Genomic DNA, 16,164 nt, shown 5'->3' on the forward strand with positions numbered 1-16,164 from the left:
AAATTGCTCGACTAGCTGTTGTACCCTGTAAGTGCAGCTACAGTTAGCTCAAGCTAAAGAGCACGCCTTTAAATACAGATTTATAAAACTACGGAAAATTAATAAAAAAAATACTGTCTAGACTTTTTGCCTCATAGCGGCCAGAGCCCAAGCTACCGCCTAAGCGACAACACATTGCTTACAGGGTACACGGGCGGGGGACAAAAAGAAATTTTGGCATTAAGGCTAAAAATCACGTACGCCGGATTTCTGTTCCTGTATATATATGTATATAAATATATATATATATATATATGTATGTCAGCGATGCATGATGATGACAATGACAATGACGTGGAACGCCATGATGAAATCATTTGACAAGCTGATCATCATTATGATGATGCTGGAGTTGCGGGTACAGGCACGCTGAGAGGCTGGCATGGTGGGAGGGTGCGAGGGTGGTAGGGCTGCGACTCTAGGCCTTGACAAGGCGCTTGTGAATTGAAATCAAATTGAAAATTATGCGAGTGTCTGTGTGTGTGTGTGTGTGCTTGAGAGAGATGTTGATAATGAAGCTGCCTGTTTGACTCGACTGCTTAATCAAGTAGTTAACAGAATTGGCTGACTGTGCTCTATTTAAGTCATAGCTCTTAAGGAAGTTCAGATTTCGTTATTTCTGGTAAGCGTCTAGGCGAGTGCGCTCCGACTGGCTGGAGTGCTTGTTGCCATCTTTTTATACCCTCATTGAAGGGTATCACAGTTAACTCATGACACGTGCATCGCATAGAAGGTGACTTCTCCGAGGAGATTCTAGATCAGCAGCAAAAGCCGAGTCGATGTAACCTTGAAGGTACAGGGTATATCCTAGTCGGGCATCCCGACTAGCACACATTTACTTGTTAGATTTACAGTTCAATCAATTTAAGTTCTTTGATATGATTCAAAGTGCTTAGTTTGTTCACATACATACATACTGACTACAGACGATGCTATCGATAATGCTGAACTATCGATAACTGTCAGAGTTGTAACTGTACTGTAGCATAGAAATAACACCATCGACTATCGCTAATCGCTATCGAATATACGATAAATCGATAGTGCCATCAACAGCATAACGGTAACGATACTTTTATGCCTTTGGCTAGGCGCTGCTTCGAGTCTATTTGATTTGCCAAGCTGCTCGAATAGATAATACACTTATTTAACTAATAGGGATTCGCATCGCTTCAACTTAAACAGCTAATTTGGGCACTTTTAATACTCTTTTTCGACTGGTTGCGGTAAATTCGGCTGCTGCTCCTGCTCCTGCTGCTGCACAACTGCGCCTTAAATCTGCCAAATGCGTCGGCTCGCAATTTCGATTGGTTCGCGCGCATTGCCCCGCACCCCCGCTCAACCCGCTTCAGCCACACTGCGCAACCCCCCGCCCTTCCTCCGGCCAACCAGCTTCGTATCAGCCTTACAGTTAGTTCTCAGCTTTGAGGCTTCTCTTGCAAGTTTCTGCTCGTTGCTTCGCCTTCAAATATTAACACAATTTTTACAGTAACCTTCCCCTACCCCACCCCCGCCCCCGCCCCCGCGCGCCACTCTTCGACGTTACCCTTTTACGTTGCGGTTGCTTAGTGAAACAGTTTCCAATCCCAACCCTGCCCACAAGCGAGTGCTTGTTGAAATTTAATTTTTTTGTTTTCACTTTTCAGCAAGTTCTCTTCACTTGCTGCATCTTCGCTGGCATCTTCCTCCCACTGCTCGCTAGCTGCCCTCCCCGGCCACTCGTTGCCGCCCCGCGCCCTTACAGCCGCGTTCCATTTGGTTTTGGCTAACGAAAATTATATTACAAGTTTTCTATAATCGACTTTCAGCTTGTGGCCGTCGAGCTTTTGGCTGAAGTTTTGTTACGCTTATCGCAAATATCGTTAAGCTCTCAGTTAGCGCTCGCCCACATTGCGCTGGCCCTCCTGTGTGCTTATCGACATCTACATTTAGCGGAAAATAGCCAAAGACCACATCAATTAGCTAGATGCTCGTAAGAGTTACTTTTCAAAGAAATATCCTTCGAAACACCTGGGCCTAACGTGGAACAGTCCTCGCCGAGAGTTGCACACAAAACAAGTAGATAACAACGAGTAAGAAACCAACGAGTACCGCAGCTAAGCAAAACAGCGAGAGAATCTTAATTGCCAGCCTATAATCATTCGATTTTGGTGACTCTCATTAAAATCGCTCGTTTAAAAATGAAAAGAACGAGTAATTATACAATTACTTAACTTTACTTTAAAGTACCTTTGTGATATTTTATATAAAAACTCGCTCGTGAACAGTTCACTTAACACAACAACGAGTGGATGACGACGAGTAAAACAACAACGAGAACAAACAATTGAAATAACGTTAAAGCATATGTGTTAAATTGTAACGGTTGTTGTTGCCGTTATTGTTGCCTCTTTAAAGCAACAAATTGCGGTACTCGTTGTTATGATAACCACACCAGCACACAGAGACACACTTGAGCCTGGCTTTGCAAATGCGGATGCGGATGCGGATGCGAATGCGGTTCAGGATGGGGAAACTGGAGCGTGAGGCACTTGTGTCATTTGTAATTGAAAATGAAAATGCAGAAAAAAAAACAACAACAAAAGGATATGCCGACAAGCACAACGCACAAAAACAAAACAAATACGAATGGAACTTAACGGCGTGCCCGACTACAAGATGCCCTGCACATAATTTGTAGCTATAGGGATATTTGCAAGGTATGAATTGAAAACTTTAGATATTTGAAGCTATTAATGGAACATCTAATTACTGGAAGGAGCGTAAAATTTGACAGCACAGAGTTGTATTCTCATGCCTGTTACAAACATGCCCATTACGTCTATCATAGCTGTCGTACAACAAACTCCCTCCACAGGGTATATAAGAGCGAAACGCACACATACACAATATACGAAGCTTTGAAGTATAATAGGTGAGAGCGAGACGGCAATTGCGAAAGGCTGGCAATAATAGATGTAATACTGCGAGAGAACAGGAACTCAAACAGGATGAGGAACAGCAACAAGGACTTTTGCCGCTTGCCTGTCAATTTATATGCCGTTAGCGTGCTGTCAATGGGCATAAATGTGAAGTGGTGCTTGCCAGCTAGACAGCAACCCAAGCAACCCCCCCTCCCCACCACACACACCCCTGCCCCTGCCCCCGCCCATCGGGTCTCCACTTAACGCCAAACGCAGCGGCATTCGCTGCTCGCTGTCAAACGGGACACATTCGTCAATTGTTACTCGTCAGTCGTGAGCATCAGAGATGTGCGTGTAGCGTGACACGAACACGCACGACTTTTAACCAAGGCAAGGCCAGAAAGAAATTGTCGCTCAGGGTTTCTGTTCAACTAACTGGTTTCTACTTAACTGAAGCCATGTTTATAAAGCCAAAAAAAATTAAATTGTGTTGATATATTTTTTTAAAATAGTTTTATTTGTAATTTAGACCTACGACAACTTTATTTGTAGTTCTGCAAAATACAGTTCTGCAGTTCAAGAATAAGTAAAATACGAAGCGCCTTGTTTCGATATTTAACTTTTCAATCAAAAGATCATTCAATACAGCTCGCTTGTTCATATCGGTAAATCTTAGATCGAAATCTAGCTTTAGCTTTAGCTAACTTTTTGAATACTTGAGTTTAATTGAGAGCTCGTCACGTCGTGTCACGCACCCATCGCTAGCCGTGAGTTTTGTTTGGCATCGAAAGCCACTAAAAACTAAGAACTCGGGACACACTAATCAACAAACATTTACGCCGACATTGCGTGCATATTAAACAGTTAAGCGAGGCACTAACAACAAAGGCAAGCCACACACACACACACACACACACACACACACACACACACACACACACACACACACACACACACACACACACGCCCCAAAAGGCAGCGGCAGACGAAAGAGTTATTAACTTGACTGCCACCCGCAGCGCTGCCCCTTAACCCCGAAAACCCAATCCCCCCCCCCCCCCCCCTCTCACTCATTTGGTTGCCTATACAGCGAAAGGGGCGTGCTTGGAAGGGGGGGGGGGGGGGCGTGTCAGCGGAAAGCTTCACGTAAATTATATTCAGCAATTTATCATTTAAAAGTTTAATGTGCCTCTATAAATTTCAGTTGCATGACTACTCGACTCGAGCTGTGCGGCCTGATGGAGTAGGGGGGAGAGGGGGATGGCATGGGGTGGGGCAAACGGGGTTATGGGGGGGGGGGGGGGGGTTCATGTCTGCTATTAGTTGCAAAATAAATGGCTAAACCCTTCAAAGCAGCAGTTGCCAGAGCTCAAGCAGCTTTGAAGGTCAAATGTTGGCGAGGTGAATGCGTTTAACCGAACAAAAGTGAATTCACGCGAACGCGAAACGAGTGGATTCATACTTAGTTCATATATAAGCCTTATATTTTTGGCGATTAGCCGCAGATCTTAGCTAGATCTTGTCAGGCTAGCATTCATTTTGTACAACTTAATAACCAAGTCGATTGCGTTCGGGTTTTTGCTTTTTTTTTTTGACTCGTTGAGCTGGGCGAAAAACGAGTTCCAATTTTCAAGCACACAAGTCACATTTGTGCCAGCTAAAAGGCTACATTTTTAGCTATTAAAAAGGCCATGAGGGTACTTAAACATCCCAGTTGACAAGCAGTTTAACCTGCTGTCAGGTGCCTTGTTGCCTTCTTGTTAAACTGCCTGCCAAAACATAACTCTTAGCTTATCAAGCTGTCAACAGTGCTGCCACCTGGTTATCCATGGCACCTTTGGCAACGTCAACTAGCGCACGGAATGTAATAAACAATCATTTATCACTTTTAATAACATTTCAAATGACTTAACGACTTAACGGCGCAGCGTTGCCAGACTTGTGCAACATTTTCGAACAGCTTTTGAATAATAAAAGTAACTGGTAAACCTAACATGCACTTTGACAAGAACATGAGCATTTCAAACATTTAGCTATCCGACTTGACAACTTGGCGTTGCCAGACTTGTGTTAAATTCTCTAATATAGTTTAAAAAATGAAAAAAAAACCGTAAAGTAGCTGGCAAAACTAACATGAACTTTGGCAGGAACATTAACAATTGTCTGTCGCTAACTTAACAGTGTGGCGTTGCCAGACTTGTGCAAAACTAACAAGACCTTTGAAATCAATTTCCATAAGAGCTCCAAAACCAATAGCTAAATAAATGTTTTGTTTTATTTCTTGTTTTGAAGAAACTGTTGTTGTTATTGCCATAGAATAGTTTTGGATCTGTTTAAGTTCTTGATTAAAGTTGACTCTAGATCAAGTCTTTACCTCTAGCCAAGGCTGGCGACAATGTTGGGAACGTGATGAAAAGTCAACAAAGAGTTGAAACATATTCAACGAAAACTATTTGCGACAGCAGCAGGAGAAGAAGAAGAAGAAGCAGCAAGAAGAAGAAGAAGAAGCAGCAGCAGATTAAAGGAATGCGACGGCTGACGTGAAGCACAAAACGCAGCACGTGGCACGTGGCAAGCACTTCACTTACCCCCAACAGTGCCCCCCCCCCCCCCATCCACCCCCCCTTTCCGTCCACTCTCTCTCTAGTACCCCTCGTACCCCTTCACCTCTCGCCAACAACTTCTGTGGCATGCAATTTGTTTAGAGTGAAAATGAAACTTTTTTTTTTCACACACAATCCCAATCTCTCCTTCTCTCCCTCTCTCTCTGTCTCTCTCTCCCTGTCTCTCTCACTCGTTCACTTTCTTGGCGCTGTTTGTCGTGCTGAAAAGACGTCGCACAACACGGCGAATGATTGATGGTTCCCGCTGAACGAGAAGCGTTACAAACAAATGAAACTTTTGTTTCTTGCATAATAAAATAACGGTAAACAGGAGCACAGCACAGGAGAACGCAGGACGACGGACAGCAGCAGCCGGCGACAGTCGTGCCAGGACCAGAGCCAGCTGCAGACGTCAAAGGACCTTTAAACACATTTAGCTGCACATTCGATGCCCTAACCTAAAGCAACTATCAAAACGTCTGACTAACACAGGTTATAGTAGGCCGATCTGCGTTATCTCTGACTGACTGACTGATTGATTGACTGACTGATTGATTGACTGACTGACTGGACGCTAAGACGCGGTTTTGGTAAGTTCCAGCCGCAAGTGTGGAAAAACTTTGTGTGCAACTTTTTGGTTTAACATGCGAACGAACTCGTACTCATAGTCAAAGATCTTTGATCCTCCTGGTTGAACAAAAATTTGCTATTGAACTTTCGGATTTGAATTCACGTTCAAATTGTTTTGTGCGCTATTTTATGGTTTTCCACAATTCTCTGTGAAAAATGCAATTCGAAGCCAATTAGAGCCAAGTCTTAAAGTTCGTCCGATTGGCCTCAAATTTGGTTTTCAATGACCTGATGAATAAGTGTTTCAAAGATTTGCGAAATTCCACCCTCAAGTGTGGAAATTGAGCGGAAAATTTGCAAATGTTTGGACTCAGTTTCCGAATGTTTTGTGAAAATGTGCTTGACATGAGTTTGATTGAACTAAAGTCGATTTGTCGGCTTCAAGAATCAAATATATGTCTATTTATTCACATGTGTTACATACGCGTTGTGCGGACGAGTATACCCTAGTTTAGGGCAAACACATTAAGAATCAGCTTGCGCTTAATTCCTTCGACCCAAAGAATTTTTCAATTTTACGCCAAAATAACTTTTGGCCCAGGCCAGGCCCCGCAATTTTTCAACTGAAGGCCTCAAAAGGGGGCGTGGCCGAGTATTCAATATAATATATTTATATATATATATAAATTGTATATATTTATTTAACTAGTTTGCTCGCAACAAACATAATTAATTTTTGCTCATTTAGCGAGTGTGTGCGAGTGTGTGTGCGAGTGTGTGTGTGTGTGTGTGTGTGTGTGTGCTAGACATGTTACCGAAAACCGAAAGTGTCAAGGCTTATAAACGTCAGACATAATTATGCCTGCAGGATAATTGTTTAGACACATGAGCATAATGAAAACATGACATGGCATCCTGCGAGGATCAAATGCGCCATATATATATATATATATATGCATGTGTGTGTGTGTGTGTGTGTGTGCTTGTGTGTATTGGCCTCTGCTTGCCTACACTGGGGCATTAGCAAGCGCCAAAGGCAGTAAGCGTCAACGTGTGCGGCATGCGGCATGCGGCATGTGCGGCGCCAAGCCTAGCACCCTTACCCACCCCCACCCCTACCCCCACCCCCACCTCCCATCTGCCCACTCAGCAACACAGTGAAGACCGTGTGGCAAGCAGCGGTATATGCGAAGCCCAAAGACAATGCTGAAGCTGTTGCCCCAACCCCATTCCCAGTCCCAGTCCCAACCCCAATCCCAGTTCCAGTTCCAGTTCCAGTTCCAGTTCTAGCTACAGTTTCACTTGTTGTTGTTTGCCACTCGACACTCCAAACACACACACACACACACACACACGCGCACACGCACACACACGGCCCTCTGTTGCCCACGCACACGTGTATTTTAATTACTGTTATCATTATGAATCGCATACACGACTAATTAGTGTGTTACACATTCATCTAGCTATTGTTCGGGGGGAGAGAGCTAAAGCCACACACACTTTCACACACACACACGTACACACACAGTCTAATACACAACCGCAAAGCTGACGCATGGCCCATGCTAAGTATTTAACATAATGAATACGCGTATTACGAAGGAATTAACATGACAGTTAACAAGTTAAGAGCGCAATAAATCCAGCCGCACGACTAACAAATGCCCTGTAAATAAAAGCACAAAACGCTACAAGCTGGGTGGGGGAGAGATAGAGGGAGGGAGAGAGTAAGATGGAGAGAGAGTGAAAGAAAGAGAGAAAGATAGCAAGAGCGTGAGATATAGAATGATAGAGAGGGTGAGTGGGAGAGAGAGAGAGAGAGAGAGAGACAGACAGACAGACAGAGAGGAATAGAGATGGAGAGGGAGAGAGGGATTTTAAGTTCGAATGAACAGAAATATAGTTTATAAACAAACCATAAGAACCGATAAGGCAAGTTAAATTCATGAGAATCGCATAGAAGGGCGATATTTATTATTACCACTTCCCAATCGAGAGTATTCAATTTTGCGAGTAGCGTTAAGATCGTATCAAATCGAATCAAATCTCACAAAGATCCTGCAAATGAGTTTGGTGCCAATCGGATGATGGTAAGGCAAATAATTCGCCTAATATCTACAGTTTCAGTTTAAATAAATTCAGACTTTGCTCTGACAATCTTTGAACTCAAGTTTCATTTTGTTGACGTGCATTTGCAACAAGTTTTAAAGCTCTTACGATTTGGTCTGCGCTTTGCTCGATAATCAGTCGGGCAGTCTTTATAGAGGATATTATAATATTGTCATGTAATGGGCGACATCTTTGATCTCATAAACTCTATATACTCTCTAGCAGCTTCAACAGTTGAGTTGATATATGTCTGAATTTAACGCAAGCTAGTCTCTCAGTCGGCAAACGTTGCATGAAACATTGCGGCCTGTACGTTTTGCCATAAGAAAAAACACATTTCACACATTTTCAAAAATGTGCGCCCCGAACAGTTCGTGTTCTTTATCGAGTTTCGTATCGATGTTATGAAAAATATAAAGATATCATTACCATAAACATTTACCATTTAACATTTAAATGCCAATGGAATACCAATATGTGAAACTTCAATATGTGACATTTCTTAAGCATGCTGGACAAAGGCTATTATTCAATTTGTTCGATTTGCATATTCAAATTTCACATTTAGCGCCATATACGGAACAGTTCATAATTTATCGCATCAAAGTGCCTATCGATATTTTCCTAACATTGACGCTAAAAATGCCAGCAGCATTTCAAATATGGCGCGCTATGCGTAAAAATACCAATACAAATACAGCAATATGTTGTTAATTTAGGCAGTTGTTTTAAACTAGACTGAGCTATTTTTATACCCTGTACCCATTTAAAGTGGGTAAAAAGGGTATATTGTATTTGTGCAAAATGCAAATGTATGTTACAGGCAGAAAGAAGCATCTCCGACCCTATTAAGTATATATATTCTTGATCAGCATCACTAGCCGAGTCAATCTAGCCATATCCGTCTGTCCATCCGTCCGGCCGTTCGTCTGTCCGTATGTATGAACCCAAGGATCTCAGAGCCTATAAGAGCTAGAGACCTGCAATAGATAAAGGTGCTTCTAGTGCCTGCGCAGATCGAGTTTGTTTCCGATAATCGATAACTTACTCCGTTTCCAAGAAATCGATAAAAATCGATATCGATATACTGTTTTTTGGGCAATTTTGGTAAATAATAAGAGCTAGAGTCAGCAAACTTGACATATAGCTTCTAGAATAGAATATATATATGCATTTGATGTTGGAATAAGAGGGTTCAGGGTATCCCCCAGTCGGCAGCTCCCGACTAGAACCACTTGCTTGTTAATGTATATTTTTCTGTTGATTGCAATTCAATTGCCAGGTTCTTCTTCGACTAGCAACGATAATTAAATACTATCGACTAGGATAGTTAAATACTATCGACTAGGATAGTTAAATACTATCGACTAGGATAGTTAAATACTATCGACCACACGCTTTCAACCGGCCGCCACATTTATTTACAATCGACATTTTGTACGTTCTTCTAGCTGCTTTCTCCCGCTCTGCTCCTGCTGTGTATCCTTGATGTATTGCACGTAAGTGGTATTTGAGTTTATCTTATCGATTTTTTTAAATTCACTTTCAACTCTCCCGCTGCCCATAGCTCAGTGCTGGGAGGCTCGTTTCTGCCGGCCTGTCACACACGTCCCAATCGTTTGCATTGCCAGGCAGCTCACCTTGAGTTGAACCCCATTGACTGCCTACTCCTGCGAAGGCAGTGCTCTTCCAGTTGGGGACCTAGCAGCATATTGACGCACCCGACTCGGTTAATCTCGGTCCCAAGTAGCAATAGTTCATCTTTACGCCGACTTCTCAGTGGCCTGTCGCGAGTTCCCTTTCCGTTTCCGGTCAGCAAAAGCAGAGGCAAACGCCAAAAGCTAAGCTAAAGCCATTCGCTTTTATTGTTGTGCTGTGCCCCTGTCCGTTGCGAACTGTTTGGCAGCAAAGAAAAAGTGCTGCGAATTTAGTTTAAGTAGTTGCCATGCAGATTGTAAGCACTTCCTGCGGCAAGGCAACGCATTTGCAGTATGCCGGACATCAGTTAAGAAGAAGAGCGAGAGAAAAAGCTTATGATTCCTCTTGGCGCAGATAATTGAAATACAAAGCAAGTATTAGGCTCGCAGCACTGATACTTACGAGTACAAATCAAGAAAAGGTATAACATTTCTAAATTATTTGCCTGAATTATCTCAGAAATATTAATTTATCGTTTCAGAATGCCATCTGTATGGTATATGGTCTAATGTAACTCTCTTTTTGTTTTGTTTCCATTGAGCAATATATATTGCCTTTGAGTTGTATTTTTTAATCCAATTTTTAAGAAAGCAGCAATTAAATAAGCTAAATAATATATGCATTATACCATTTCAGACTCCCGCGGGTAAAAACATGTTCATATGGAATACTGAGGTCAAACTAACAGACTCATTGAGTAGTAAATATATCTGCTTTTAACTCAATCTAACAGAGTGTTATATTATGAGCGACTTAAGCGGACGAAAAAACCGGCGCACAGAAAATAAGCAAGCGATCAAAATACGTGTGAGAACGATGCGGCCACATGCTTAGCATACACACACACACGTGTATGCGCAGAGATGAGCCACGAGAACGCCAAAGATAAGCAGTCAGCTGTTCGTGTGTGTGTTCGCTGTCATTTTTGTGCTTACGCTCACGCGCTCACGATTCAATTTGGTGCTGATCGCTGATTGGTCCAATCAATAGCTACGAAGGCAGCGAAGCTCTCGTCTGTTCGTGAGAGTGCTCTTCGTTTTGAGCGCCGTCCTCATGGACCTGCGCAACTTTATTCTGAGTCAGTGTGGTAAGTCAACAGGGCATGATATTGCTAGATGCGTGCGTTGATCTATTAAGCCTGTTATTATTTTGTTATGCCTTTTTGTGCATGTGGTGATGGATAAGTAGGTAAGTAAGTAGGCTTGGGTGAGTGTTAGATGGCAGCAGTCGAGTAAAGTTGCTTAACAAAAATAAGAAGTGCAAATTCTCAAGTAAATGCCATCGTATTCTAAAGTTAGACAAAAATGAAGAAGTCCATCGAATTAATAGACTTTATAGACTTTCACGCATATTGAAGTGTTTATTTAACTGTAATTTGCTTCTTCGTGAGCGCGTGATAAATAAGAACATAAGGCACAATCCATCATAGACACATACATACATACATACATATGTATGCATGTATGTATGTATGTATGTATATATTTGGCGATTCTCTCTGCATATGTGCGTATGTTTGGGCTTGTGTTTTCGCAATTCTTATCTACGTATGCTCGCTTGCGCGTTGTCTAACCTTGAACGGCGATTACGATTACGGTTATAATATCAATATCAATTGAAACATGTCGCCTTTTGAGGTTTTATCCAGATGGGGCAATAGTTACATTAAAGTGGTTCCTAAATGATTTGTCGGCTGTGAAGTCACAATTTCTGAGTACTCTTCCGATTTTGAAGAACTGAAGGGTCATTTTCTTCTGAAGTCGGACTTAATTTAACCGATATTAAAAGCTTGCAAAATACTAATTCTTTTTATTAATTTTTTTTTTTTAATTTTGCAGCTTATATGCCATGGACAATAAAACATTCACCTATGTTGGCACCTGAATGAGCTTGGTTATTTTATGCCATGGATATACCTTAAACAAAATCGGTTCTCAATTATGACCAAAATGAACATTTTGCCAATCTGCGTCGATTCGCAAATCAACAGATTTGAAGACTCACGAATCCTTAAGGGTAACATATGCACGCCCAAATTCGGACGTAATTAAACCGATGTATTTTAGTTTACAAAAACTATTATATTTTTCATTTTGCATTTTTCAGCCAACTCTGCCACGCCCATGGACAACATTTAATCAGCAAATGATCGCTATTTATGGTACCTAGTTGACCTAAATGTCCTTGGTTATTTCATACCATGGATATAGTCCTAGCGAACCTAAAGGACAAAGTTCTTACAGAATGCGTAGGAACAGGCTCCAAAATATGTATGCTTGTCTTTAACACCCGCCCCCAGCAACAGTCCCGCCCCCTAGATGGTCTCTAGTTGACTAGAATATACCTGGTTATACCATACCATCGATATAGTCCTTGGAAACCTAAAGGATCAGATCCCTGCAAAATGTGCATTGAAATGGTCCAAAAACATGCATGCTTTTTCTTTCAGGAGTTCTTTTTCATTAGCTGCAGCTGCAGCTGCTGTTTAACAGCCGGCTTACAGCACTCTTTTTACATGAACTGTTACTTAACAGCACTTATTATAAATGAGTTACATTTCTGCCCCTTAATGCTATGCAATGAAAATTTTTATTCAAAGAACTCGTCGACCTTCTGCGCATTTCTGTTCGCCTGGTATTTGAGTGGAATTTTAGTGCAAATTTGGGGCCCAGCCGGCCGCCAGGGCGCCCCGTGCGGGTATGCAATGGAATTTTTCGGCAGCTAAAAATATTGTATATCGACCTTCTTAGCATTTCTGTTCGCCTGGTATTTTTGGGAAAATTTTAGTAAAAATTTGGCGCACCCAGCCGGCGGCCAGGGCGCCCCGTGCGGCTATGCAATGGAATTTTTCGGCCGCAAAAATATTGTATATCGACCTTCTGAGCATTTCTGTTCGCCTGGTATTTTTGGGAAATTTTAGTTAAAATTTGGCGCACCCAGCCGGGGAAGAGGGCGCCCCTTTTGGGTATGCAATGAAATTTTTCGGCAGCTAAAAATATTTTTTGTCGACCTTCTGGGCATTTCTGTTCGCCTGGTATTTTGGCAGATTTTAAAAAAAATCTCGGCAGCCAGCGGCTGCCAACAGACGCCCCTTTCGGGTATGCAATAGGTTTCTAAAAACCGTTGATTTTTGAATTCTTAAATGAAACAAACAGCAATTTGGTTTTTTATTATAAATAATTTATTTATTTATGTTTAAATTTATAAATTTCTTGTTTTTTATGTTATTTTCTTAATTATTTATCTTAAAATTATACAAATCGAGCATAATGTACAGTTTTAACTTATTTAAACGTAAAATCTGGCTTAATTAATGTCCGATCCTGGAAAAATCTGCTTTTTCACTCGTGAAGGTCCTTAGAGCTTAAATAGTCCTTAATTTGTTAGTCTGAAAAGATAAAAACACATTTAAATTAAAGAAGGCAAAAATATATGAAGGCATTTTATGTAACGAAAAAAGGACATAACTCTGTCATGTCCTTGCAGATTTTCAAAGGACATGGTTTTGATTTTTGAACCGACCCCGAATTTGAAAAAAAACGAGATGTTAGGTTATGTCGTTTTGGAACGTCATATCTCTGCCTGGAGTTATGTCGTTTTGGAACGTCATATCTCCAACTGGAGTTATGTCGTTTTGGAACGCCATATCTCCAACTGGAGTTATGTCGTTTTGGAACGTCATATCTCCGCGCGATCAAAAGAGTAGACTTTACAAGAACCAATTGCTTTTTGGTCAACAACTTTTTGTGACCCATCGATATTTAATTTGTTTGAATGCAAATTCATATTAGGGTTCCGTACGAGTTCAAAAAGGTATATCATTTCCAAATCCGACAATATTTGCCCGAGATATCCAACAAAAATTATGAAAAAAGTTTTGATTTTCGAACCGACCCCGATTTTGAGAAAAAACGTGATGTAACCACTTGATTTTTGGTCGATTTGGGTCAAATTTTGGATTTTCAATTTTTTGATGCCAATCGATAGTACTGATCCTTACGAGCTCAAAATAGTATAAAATTCCAAAATCGGACCTTATTTGGCGGAGATACTCCGAAAAATCATCAAAAAAGTAGACTTTACAAGAACCAATTGCTTTTTGGTCAACAACTTTTTGTGACCCATCGATATTTAATTTGTTTGAATGCAAATTGATATTAGGGTTCCGTACGAGTTCAAAAAGGTATAACATTTCAAAATCCGACAATAAATACCCGAGATATCCAACAAAGAAGTATGAAAAAAGTTTCGATTTTCGAACCGACCCCGATTTTGAGAAAAAACGTGATGTAACCACTTGATTTTTGGTCGATTTGGGTCAAATTTTGGATTTTCAATTTTTTGATGCCAATCGATAGTACTGATCCTTACGAGCTCAAAATGGTATAAAATTCCAAAATCGGACCTTATTTGGCGGAGATACTCCGAAAAATCATCAAAAAAGTAGACTTTACAAGAACCAATTGCTTTTTGGTCAACAACTTTTTGTGACCCATCGATATTTAATTTGTTTGAATGCAAATTCATATTAGGGTTCCGTACGAGTTCAAAAAGGTATATCATTTCCAAATCCGACAATATTTGCCCGAGATATCCAACAAAGAAGTATGAAAAAAGTTTTGATTTTCGAACCGACCCCGATTTTGAGAAAAAACGTGATGTAACCACTTGATTTTTGGTCGATTTGGGTCAAATTTTGGATTTTCAATTTTTTGATGCCAATCGATAGTACTGATCCTTACGAGCTCAAAATAGTATAAAATTCCAAAATCGGACCTTATTTGGCGGAGATACTCCGAAAAATCATCAAAAAAGTAGACTTTACAAGAACCAATTGCTTTTTGGTCAACAACTTTTTGTGACCCATCGATATTTAATTTGTTTGAATGCAAATTGATATTAGGGTTCCGTACGAGTTCAAAAAGGTATAACATTTCAAAATCCGACAATAAATACCCGAGATATCCAACAAAGAAGTATGAAAAAAGTTTCGATTTTCGAACCGACCCCGATTTTGAGAAAAAACGTGATGTAACCACTTGATTTTTGGTCGATTTGGGTCAAATTTTGGATTTTCAATTTTTTGATGCCAATCGATAGTACTGATCCTTACGAGCTCAAAATGGTATAAAATTCCAAAATCGGACCTTATTTGGCGGAGATACTCCGAAAAATCATCAAAAAAGTAGACTTTACAAGAACCAATTGCTTTTTGGTCAACAACTTTTTGTGACCCATCGATATTTAATTTGTTTGAATGCAAATTGATATTAGGGTTCCGTACGAGTTCAAAAAGGTATAACATTTCAAAATCCGACAATATTTGCCCGAGATATCCAACAAAGAAGTATGAAAAAAGTTTCGATTTTCGAACCGACCCCGATTTTGAGAAAAAACGTGATGTAACCACTTGATTTTTGGTCGATTTGGGTCAAATTTTGGATTTTCAATTTTTTGATGCCAATCGATAGTACTGATCCTTACGAGCTCAAAATGGTATAAAATTCCAAAATCGGACCTTATTTGGCGGAGATACTCCGAAAAATCATCAAAAAAGTAGACTTTACAAGAACCAATTGCTTTTTGGTCAACAACTTTTTGTGACCCATCGATATTTAATTTGTTTGAATGCAAATTCATATTAGGGTTCCGTACGAGTTCAAAAAGGTATATCATTTCCAAATCCGACAATATTTGCCCGAGATATCCAACAAAAATTATGAAAAAAGTTTTGATTTTCGAACCGACCCCGATTTTGAGAAAAAACGTGATGTAACCACTTGATTTTTGGTCGATTTGGGTCAAATTTTGGATTTTCAATTTTTTGATGCCAATCGATAGTACTGATCCTTACGAGCTCAAAATGGTATAAAATTCCAAAATCGGACCTTATTTGGCGGAGATACTCCGAAAAATCATCAAAAAAGTAGACTTTACAAGAACCAATTGCTTTTTGGTCAACAACTTTTTGTGACCCATCGATATTTAATTTGTTTGAATGCAAATTGATATTAGGGTTCCGTACGAGTTCAAAAATGTATATCATTTCCAAATCCGACAATATTTGCCCGAGATATCCAACAAATAAGTATGAAAAAAGTTTCGATTTTCGAACCGACCCCGATTTTGAGAAAAAACGTGATGTAACCACTTGATTTTTGGTCGATTTGGGTCAAATTTTGGATTTTCAATTTTTTGATGCCAATCGATAGTACTGATCCTTACGAGCTCAAAATGGT

The 16,164-nt window shown here is 40.5% G+C and overlaps 1 protein-coding gene and 1 long non-coding RNA gene across 4 annotated transcripts in view; one reads left to right on the plus strand and one right to left on the minus strand.

Moving 5' to 3' along the window:
- The window catches only part of LOC115768441, a 63,739-nt gene extending 51,804 nt beyond the window's left edge, over nt 1-11,935 (plus strand). Inside the window, exon 3 of the long non-coding RNA XR_004018560.1 lies at nt 11,764-11,935. This is a non-coding gene — a long non-coding RNA (uncharacterized LOC115768441). The remainder of the gene's footprint in view (nt 1-11,763) is intronic.
- The window catches only part of LOC115768436 (peptide transporter family 1), a 52,511-nt gene that overhangs the window by 3,376 nt on the left and 32,971 nt on the right, over nt 1-16,164 (minus strand). The window contains exon 7 of one of the 3 annotated variants that reach the window (XM_030712994.1): nt 13,174-13,313. The exons of the other annotated variants lie outside the window; for them this stretch is intronic. The gene's annotated coding sequence lies outside the window, so the exon portion shown is untranslated. Of the gene's footprint in view, nt 1-13,173; nt 13,314-16,164 lie in introns of those variants that run through there. 3 annotated transcript variants of the gene reach the window in all.

Source organism: Drosophila novamexicana, unplaced genomic scaffold (assembly GCF_003285875.2).
Source record: "Drosophila novamexicana strain 15010-1031.04,08,12 unplaced genomic scaffold, DnovRS2.1 tig00001783-arrow-arrow-pilon, whole genome shotgun sequence".
NCBI lineage: Eukaryota > Metazoa > Arthropoda > Insecta > Diptera > Drosophilidae > Drosophila > Drosophila novamexicana.